Source organism: Schistocerca piceifrons, chromosome 7 (assembly GCF_021461385.2).
Source record: "Schistocerca piceifrons isolate TAMUIC-IGC-003096 chromosome 7, iqSchPice1.1, whole genome shotgun sequence".
In the NCBI taxonomy this organism is placed as follows: Eukaryota; Metazoa; Arthropoda; class Insecta; order Orthoptera; family Acrididae; genus Schistocerca; species Schistocerca piceifrons.
Window position 1 is genome coordinate 209,927,291 of NC_060144.1, and position 9,668 is coordinate 209,936,958.

At 45.4% G+C, this 9,668-nt stretch overlaps 1 pseudogene; it reads right to left on the reverse strand.

Moving 5' to 3' along the window:
- Window positions 1-9,331: 9,331 nt before the first annotated feature.
- LOC124709505 lies at window positions 9,332-9,449 on the reverse strand (annotated as a pseudogene).
- Window positions 9,450-9,668: the final 219 nt, after the last annotated feature.

Genomic DNA, 9,668 nt, shown 5'->3' on the forward strand with positions numbered 1-9,668 from the left:
TTTTGGATTGCATCTGCAAGACGTCTCAGATGTTGACAATAAATGTCAACTGTGGTGGTTACCCCTCGGGGAAGCAATTTATAGTTCACCACACCGTCGCTGTTCCACCAGATGCACAACATTATCTTTTGTGGATGCGCGCGGGTCTTTGTACGGTAGTTGCTGCTTTGTTTGGGCTCAGCATTTCCTTTCTTTCCCTTATGCTAGCACAAACACATCATTTCTCGTCAACAGTAACGATAAAGGACGGGAGCAGCCGGTGTTGTTTACGAGCCAATTGGCGACGAGCAAGCAGAGATTCACATATAGCCACCCTCTGATTTTTTTTTTTTATTTTGGCGTAGAGCATGCGGTACCCATACACCCAATTTTTGAACCTTCCCCATTGCATGCAAATGTTACACGATGGTGGAATGACCACAATTCATCATATTTGCCAGTTCTCGAGTACAATGACGTGGATCATTGTGGGTTAATGTGTTTAAACCGTCGTCAAACCCCGAAGATCTTCCTGAACGTGGAGACGTACACTGTTATCAAAAAGATCCTCAATGAAACGAGAAAAACCTTTTTATTGCCGCGCTCTGTTATCCCCATACACGGCACAATTGTTTGTAGTTGCCTTCGCTGCTGTCACCCCGTACTCAAACAGAAGAGAATATCGGAAATGTTCCGATTTCTCCACTTGGTACTCCATTTTCTAGCGTCCACTATCTTCAAACGACAAAATGGCAATATGTAAACTAAAATAGCAACAGTGAACTACAAATAACACATGACAGTCGATAAATAAACCCATAGCAACAGAAATGCCAAGATGCAAAACAAAAACGCTACGAACTTATGCACCAGCCAAATATTTTAAAATTTTATTACTGACTAATTGTTTATTCATACAAATGGAATAGGAGTCGCCAGAGAGCAGAATATTTCCTGGTTAGGGCTATTTCAAATTCTGGAAGGTCGTATTCGAGCAAAAGTGCCACCACGGGAACATCAACTCAGAATAGTTTAACAGTGATAACTTGGCTGCACCATTTCTATCAAACCATGTGGCTCTCTTCTTAATATTATCATGGTATCTTTGTGAGCTGTGTCACATGTTTCAGGGTTTTTCTACACCTCTTTAATAAACATATCCACAACAGCTGCATCCACAGCAACCTGGCCGCAGTTGTTGCTAGAGTTGCGAACACCTGTGCGCCGCCCAGTCCTCCCAGCTGCTTCGCGGCGAACAGCGAGATCGCTATGAAGCAGCAGTGGTTGGCGTACACAAAATTCTCTCGCTGTGTCTTCGCAGCTTCACTCCGTAGCATCTGTGACTCCATTATTTCGCATGTACACTACTAGCAATTAAAAATGCTACACCGCGAAGATGACGTGCTATAGACGCGATATTTAACCGACAGGAAGAAGATGCTGTGATATGCAAATGATTAGCTTTTCAGAGCATTCACGCAAGGTTGACGCCAGTGGTGACACCTACAACGTGCTGACATGAGGAAAGTTTCCAACCGATTTCTGATACACAAACAGCAGTTGACCGGCGTTGCCTGGTGAACCGTTGTTGTGGTGCCTCGTGTAAGGAGGAGAAATGCGTACCATCACGTTTCCAACTTTTATCAAAGTCAAAGGTCGGGTTGTAGCCTACCGCGATTGCCGTTTATCGTATCGCGACATTGCTGCTCGCGTTGGTCGAGATCCAATGACTGTTAGCAGAATATGGGATCGGTGGGTTCAGGAGGGTAATACGGAACGCCGTGCTGGATCCCAAAGAACTCGTATCACTAACAGTCGAGATGACAGCCATCTTATCCGCATGGCTGTAATGGATCGTGCAGCCACGTCTCGATCCCTGAGTCAACAGATGGGCACGTTTGCAAGACAACAACCATCTGCACGAACAGTTCGACGACGTTTGCAGCAGCATGGACTATCAACTCGGAGGCGTTGGTTGCGATTACCCTTGACGCTGCATCACAGACAGGAGCACCTGCGACAGTGTACTCAACGACGAACCTGGATGCACGAATGGCAAAACATAATTTTTTCGGATGAATCCAGGTTCTGTTTACAGCATCATGATGGTCGCATCGGTGTTTGGCGACATCGCGGTGAACGCACATTGGAAAGCGTGTATTCGTCATCGCCATACTGGCGCGTCACCCGGCGTGATGGTATGGGGTGCCATTAGTTACACGTCTCGGTCACCTCTTGTTCGCATTGACGACACTTTGAACAGTGGACGTTACATTTCAGATGTGTTACGACCCGTGGCTCTACCCTTCATTCGATCCCGGCGAAACCCTACATTTCAGCAGGATAATGCACGACCGCATGTTTCAGGTCCGTACTGGCCTTTCTGGATACAGAAAATGTTCGACTGTTGCCCTGGCCAGCACATTCTCCAGATCTCTCACCAATTGAAAACGTCTGGTCAATGGTGGCCGAGCAACTGGTTCGTCACAATACGCCAGTCACTACTCTTGATGAACTGTGGTACCGTGTTGAAGCTGCATGGGCAGCTGTACCTGTACACGCCATCCAACCCCTGTTGGACTCAATGCCCAGGCGTATCAAGGCCGTTATTACGGCCAGAGGTGGTTGTTCTGGGCACTGATTTCTCAGGATCTATGCACCGAAATTGCGTGAAAATGTAATGACATGTCAGTTCTAGTATAATATATTTGTCCAATGAATACCCGTTTATCATCTGCATTTCTTCTTGGTGTAGCAATTTTGATGGCCGGTAGTGTAGTCTGCTTTCAGACGTTTCACACGTTGCACGCCAACGGCCACATGTGCGATGGAGCATAAAACGTGGTTCATCAGAAAAGGCCACCTGTCGCCACTCAGTGGACGTCCAGTTGAGGTACTGGCGTGCAAATTCCAGCCTTCGTCGCCGTCGAACAGCATCCGTCATGGGTGCTTGAGCCAAGTGCCTGCTACGGAGGTCCATACACAGCAATGTTCACTGAACGGTCGTTGAGGAGATGCTGTTGGTAGCCCCTTGTGGTTCATCTGGGCGGTCAGTTGTTCAACAGTTTCTTCGCCAGCACACATCTCCACAGCCGTCGTCCACATCTGTCATCTACGGCCCGTGATGCACCACAGCTGCTTCGGCACCGGGTTTGGAAAGCGATATTTTGCTGTGCACGGTATACTTTAACCACGGTGGTAAGCGGACAATTAACAAACTTAGCTGTTTCGGAAATGTTTTCATCCTTGTCTTGAAAACCAATAATGATGCCATTTAGGACATTAGAGAGATTCCTCCATCCCCGCATGAACACAATGACTTTAGTGTTCTAGGCGCTTCAGTCTGGAACCGCGTGACCGCTACGGTCACAGGTTCGAATCCTGCCTCGGGCATGGATGTGTGTGATGTCCTTAGGTTAGTTAGGTTTAAGTAGTTCTAAGTTCTAGGGGACTGATGACCACAGATGTTAAGTCCCATAGTGCTCAGAGCCATTCGAACCATTTGAACTTTAGTGTTTTCCGCGTTCCCCGGGCGCCCTTTATACACTCTCCACTGCTAGTGCTGCCATCTGCCATGTATGACAAAATGGTAGATATCGAAATAGATGACAGAGGGATAGAAAAACAATTAAAATCGGTCAAAAGAGGAAAGGCCGCTGGACTTGATGGGATACACAGAGTACGCGAAGGAACGTGCCCCCCCTTCTTGCAGCGGTGTACCGTAGGTCTCTGGAAGAGCGTAGCGTTCCAAAAGACTGGAAGAGGGCACAGGTCATCCCCGTTTTCAAGAAGGGACGTCGAACAAATATGCAGAACTATAGACCTATATCTCTAACGTCGATCAGTTGTAGAATTTTGGAACACGTATTGTGTTCGAGTATAATGACTTTTCTGGAGACTAGAAATCTACTCTGTAGGAATCAGCATGGGTTTCGAAAAAGACTATCGTGTGAAACCCAGCTTGCGCTATTCGTCAACGAGACTCAGAGGGCCATAGACACGGGTTCCCAGGTAGATGTCGTGTTTCTTGACTTCCGCAAGGCGTTCGATGCAGTTCCCCATAGTCGTTTAACGAACAAAGTAAGAGCATATGGACTATCAGACCAATTGTGTGATTGGCTTGAAGAGTTCCTAGATAACAGAACGCAGCATGTCATTCTCAATGGAGAGAAGTCTTCCGAAGTAAGAGTGATTTCAGGTGTGCCGCAGGACCGTTGCTATTCACAATATATATAAATGACCTTGTGGATAACATCGGAAGTTCACTGAGACTTTTTGCGGGTGATGCTGTAGTATATCGAGAGGTTGTAACAATGGAAAATTGTACTGAAATGCAAGAGGATCTGCAACGAATGCATGGTGCAGAGAATGACATTTGAATCTCAATGTAGACAAGTGTAATGTGCTGCGAATACATAGAAAGAAAGATTCTTTATCGTTTAGCTACAATATAGCAGGTCAGCAACTGGAAGCAGTTAATTCCATAAATTATCTGGGAGTAGGCATTAGGAGTGATTTAAATTGAGCCGGCCGGTGTGGCCGAGCGGTTCTAAGCTCTTCAGTCTGGAACCGCGCAACCGCCACGGTCGCAGGTTCGAATCCAGCCTCGGGCATGGATGTGTGTGATGTCCTTAGGTTAGGTAGGTTTAAGTAGATCTAAGTTCTAGGGGACTGATAAGTCAGATGTTAAGTCCCAAAGCAGATGCCAGACTGAGATTCATTGGAAGAATCCTAAGGAAATGTAATCCGAAAACAAAGGAAACTTGTTCGCCCTCTGCTTGAATATTGCTCACCAGTGTGGGATCCGTACCAGATAGGGTTGAAAGAAGAGATAGAGAAGATCCAACGGAGAGCAGCGCGCTTCGTTGCAGGATCATTTAGTAATCGCGAAAGCGTTACGGAGATGATAGATAAACTCCAGTGGAAGACTCTGCAGGAGAGACGCTCAGTAGCTCGGTACGAGCTTTTGTTGAAGTTTCAAGAACATACCTTCACCGAGGAGTCAAGCAGTATATTGCTCCCTCCTACGTATATCTCGCGAAGAGACCATGAGGATAAAATCAGAGAGATTAGAGCCCACACAGAGACATATCGACAATCTTTCTTTCCACGAACAATACGAGATTGGAGTAGAAGGGATAACCGATAGAGGTACTCAAAGTACCCTCCGCCACACACCATCAGGTGGCTTGCGGAGTATGGATGTAGATATAGATGTAGATATGAGAGGTTATTGCACATCGACGTCAAACATAGGCGATGGCCACATTAATCTGACTGGACCGTCTATTAGGGATGAAACAGAAGGAACGAAAGGCAATCTACGGCTTGTACAGGCTGCACTTATAAGAATAAAAGAATGTGAAACGTAGATAATAATTGAGAAGGGTCGTGGCTAGCTTATCGCCCTCGTTGTTGAATGAGTTCATGAAGCAAGGAGTAAAAGAACCAAAGGGCCAGTTTGGTAAAGGAACTAAAATTCATGGAGAAAAATAAAGCAAAGTTATAAGAAGAAAAATAGAAAAAAATGGATTCGAGCTGGGCAATAACCGCCGCCAACGCTAGTGCCTATCACAAAGAAAGAGGGCCAGATAAAATTAATTTCATAATTCCAACCAAACATGAGAGGTTGCCCACAAAATTTCGAGCATCTCAGAAAGGATGGATCATTAACTAAAATGTTATAAAACTTAATCGATCAATTTATGCAATTATATTAATTTTCCACAGCCAGCGAGTACCACTGATCGATTATCTACATCGAGGGCCATCGAACAGAGGGGGTGAAGTAATTTCCACACTCTCCATTTTTTAAATATAGAAAGCGCTCAGCGTGGCGAAATTCTGTAAAAATTCCTGCCCATTACATTCGAATTTAAGCTAAAGCCACGAGGTGGCGGAGGCATACCAATTTCTCCCTCATCTGGGGAATTTTCCGCAAACAGCTGTTCCAACTTGAGAGTCAAAGAGATCGAGCCAACCGCTGGGTGCACCAATGATTCGTTTCCCCCTCCCTGTCATGTTGGCTGCGGGGACCTGTTTGTTAACTAAGGACAGATATTCTGCGGTCCGGCGTCCGAGTTTGCAGATAGCATGGAGAGGTACCATTGCTGGAAATAAACGTAGATATCAATGTGAGAGGTACGACGAACGTATCCGTTAGGACAGTGCGGCGAAATTTATCGTTATTGGTCAATGGCAGCAGAAGACAGACGCTTGCACCGTCTCTCTTGGGCTCGTGACTATATGGGTTGGACCATAGACGACTGGGAGAATGTGATGTGGTTAGATGAGTCCCGATTTCAATTGGCAAGAGCTAATAGTAGAGTTCGAGTGTGGCGCAGACCCCACAAAGCCGTGGACCCAAGTTCTCAAAAAGGCACTGTGCAAGCTGGTGGTGGCTCCATAATGGTGTGGGCTGTGTTTGCATGGAATGGACTGGGTCGTCTGGTTCACTGGACATGGTAATGTTCGGCTACTTGGAGACCATTTGCAAGCATTCATGGGCTTCATGTTCCAAACTATGATGTCATGTCGCCAGATCACAATTGTCCGCAATTGGTATGAAGAACATTCTGAACAATTCGAGCGAATGATTTGGCCACCCAGATCGCTCCACATGAATCCCATTGGACATTTATGCGACACAATCGAGAGGTCTGTTCTTGCACAACATCCTGAACCGGCAACATTCTCGCATTTGTGGACGGCTATAGAGGCAGCATGGCTCAGCATTTCTGCGGGGCACTTCCAACGACTTGTTGAGTCCATGCCACGTCGAGCTGCTGCACTATGCCGGGCAAAAGGAGATCCGACACGATATTAGCAGGTATCCCATGACATTTGTCACTTCAGTGTAACCGAGCAGGCATCTACAAAGAAAAAATTTGAAATGTAATCGACAAGTCCGCCCCGCAAATAAGAGGAGCTTACCTTTAAGTGACAATCTTCATACGTGGCACCAAGGTGTCACCATCTAGGTTGTGAGAAGTGACTGACCTCTGTAGTTCCTCAATCCAAAAAATTTGAATCGTAACCGACTAGAGGCCCTCGTAAATAAAAGGAAAGGGGTTGCCTACCAGCAATGGTTGAGCTAGGTGTCGAGCCAACACCCGCATCGAGGCGTAAGGGACTACTGAACGTTGGAGTCGCTCTTGGCAGACAAAATCGGCAGCATGACAGAATTTATATTAGTTTAATAAAAATCAAAATTGCTCATACATTGCTTCTACAAGGAATATGTTTAAAACTAGAAGAAGATGAGATATCAAAGGTGCTAACTACTTCTCTTTTGCAAATATTTCTGTTGGTCTTTGAAGTTACTACATCATTTTCTCCAGAGTGCCGGAAGCTAGCACTTCATGAAACGAGTGAACGAGAGAAGTGGTGGATACATTTCAAATGCATCATAAATGTAGCACTTGTTAACCAGATATGCGAACCAGAGATGATTATCTAGTGTACCCAATGGCTTTCCAAACCACCACCCCAGGTGCTGAGGCCATATATCAATGACGAATACAAAGCGAAATGTTAATTCTTTTAGAAGTCTCCACATGTGGCTACGTCCATTGTGATGCTCCTGTATGCTGTACCTAGACTTGTCTGATAAGTTTCTGTTTGGCAAACCACTGTTGGCATACCCATCTCTCGTGACACATCAAGGGAAGCTGCAACAGACAGGCTATGGAGATCGAGATGTCGTTGCACTATCCTTGTGAATACTTGTCTTGCTGCAAATGTGCTCGTTGCCTAACTCAAGGTACGTGACATGGCTGAGCAAACAGTATGTCTCTTCTCTCAGGCACTAGTCATGTAGAGCCATTGATAAGTCATATGATGTTCAGTATGATCTTCCTGAACCCATATTCCATATTCACCTGACAATCATGCAGTTCTAACCAATGGGAGAAACAGTGTGACGGAATGATATACCACAGTCTCTCACAGGCCACGACCATGCTGCTGTCAGAATCAAAGAAGTGCTAGTAGACATCTTTTCTTCTTATACAAAACTTAACACAATTTTTCTATCAAAAAAATTGTGACTTGTGTATCAGAAACCCACTGAGTAAACTTTCTCTATACAGGGTGTCACCTGTAAAACTGTGGGTATTTTTGTATGTGGTACCTTTACATGTACACACATCAGTGCAATGGTTGTTATTTCTGTGCATCAAACAGTCTTCCCACAAACACGTCACAAACTTTTGACCTGATACTTTTTTGCACGATCGTAACTGCACTACTAAGTGGACTGCACCCGTCAGTATAGGCTAACCATTTGGCATCTATGCATCCACACTTCAACACTTGACCTGCTGCTCAGGGGAAAATAAGCATTAATATCGTGCTCTTGCCTCATGTGCTTGGAGATACTAATCAACCTGAAAACATATGACTCATAATAGCTACAATTATTAGACTGCAAATGGCGTAAATAGTGATGTAATGTTGTTCAGTTCACAATACTCAGTTACTAATGGAAGTGTCGACACATAACCCATTACAGCCCGTATAAGGATGTAGAGGGCGTAACTGTTGCTAATTTGTTTGATTCCAATGAAATGCTAATCACTTGCATATCCAAGTATGTAGTACATTTCGTGCCTCTTTGACATTTGTTGCATTCTGCTTCCATGGAGTTGCAATATTACTGGACGGCAGTGTAGTATCACATTCACAGTGATTGCTGATCTTATCACTGACCACACTGTTTTGACTCTGTTAAAGGAGGAAAGCAGGGATTGCTAATAGTAATTTCTAGTAGAAGCCATCTAAAATGAACTAAGTGCACACATCACTGAACATGAAAGTTTCACTGTGCAGCAGCAGTGGTGTGTAGTGGAGTTGCAGGGAGTTCTTGCAAATAAAAGCATTTAGGAATATCGCAGGGCCTAAGTGCATCGAGTTGCTGTACATGAACAGAAGATGGGAACACCCCTTTCTATAGCAGTCTGACAGGCGCGAGACAAGGATGCATTTTGTCACCTTCCTTTTTTATATGTCATAGACTAGACTACATAACGACACAAACTATGGGCAACTCCAACATGGAGATATGCTGAAATGAACAGTCTAGGCTTATCGATCCGGATTCTGATGATGACATCGTTCTTCAGCCAGAAAAAAAACTAAAATAAACTCCTCCCGAACAGGCCATGAAGGCCCAACGGTACCGACCGGCCGTCGTGTCAGCTTCAGACCATAGGCGTCACTGGTTGTGGATATGGAGGGGCATATGGTCAGCACACCACTCACGTGGCCGTATGTCAGTTTCCGAGACCGGAGCCGCTGCTTCTCAGTCAAGTAGCTCCTCAGTTTGCCTCACAAAGGCTGAGTGCACCCCGCTTGCCAACAGCACTTGGCAGACCGGATGGTCACCCATCCAACTGCTAGCCCAGCCCGACAGCGCTTAACATCAGTGATCTGACGGGAACCGGTGTTACCACTACGGCAAGGCCGTTGGCAGTCTGGCAGAAACGTCGTAAGAAACATCACATAGTTAACAACAAATGGCGGCCACGTGGGACGGAGTGGCCAGTTCTGCAGGGCTAAAAATGAATGGTTAAAAGACCAAACACAATAGGTGTAAAAAAATGTATCCCTTCATATTATAGTGCAACAGAGAGTGCTACAGCATGTTCGACGATTTCCATATCTCGGTAGTCTCATCTGTAATAACGACG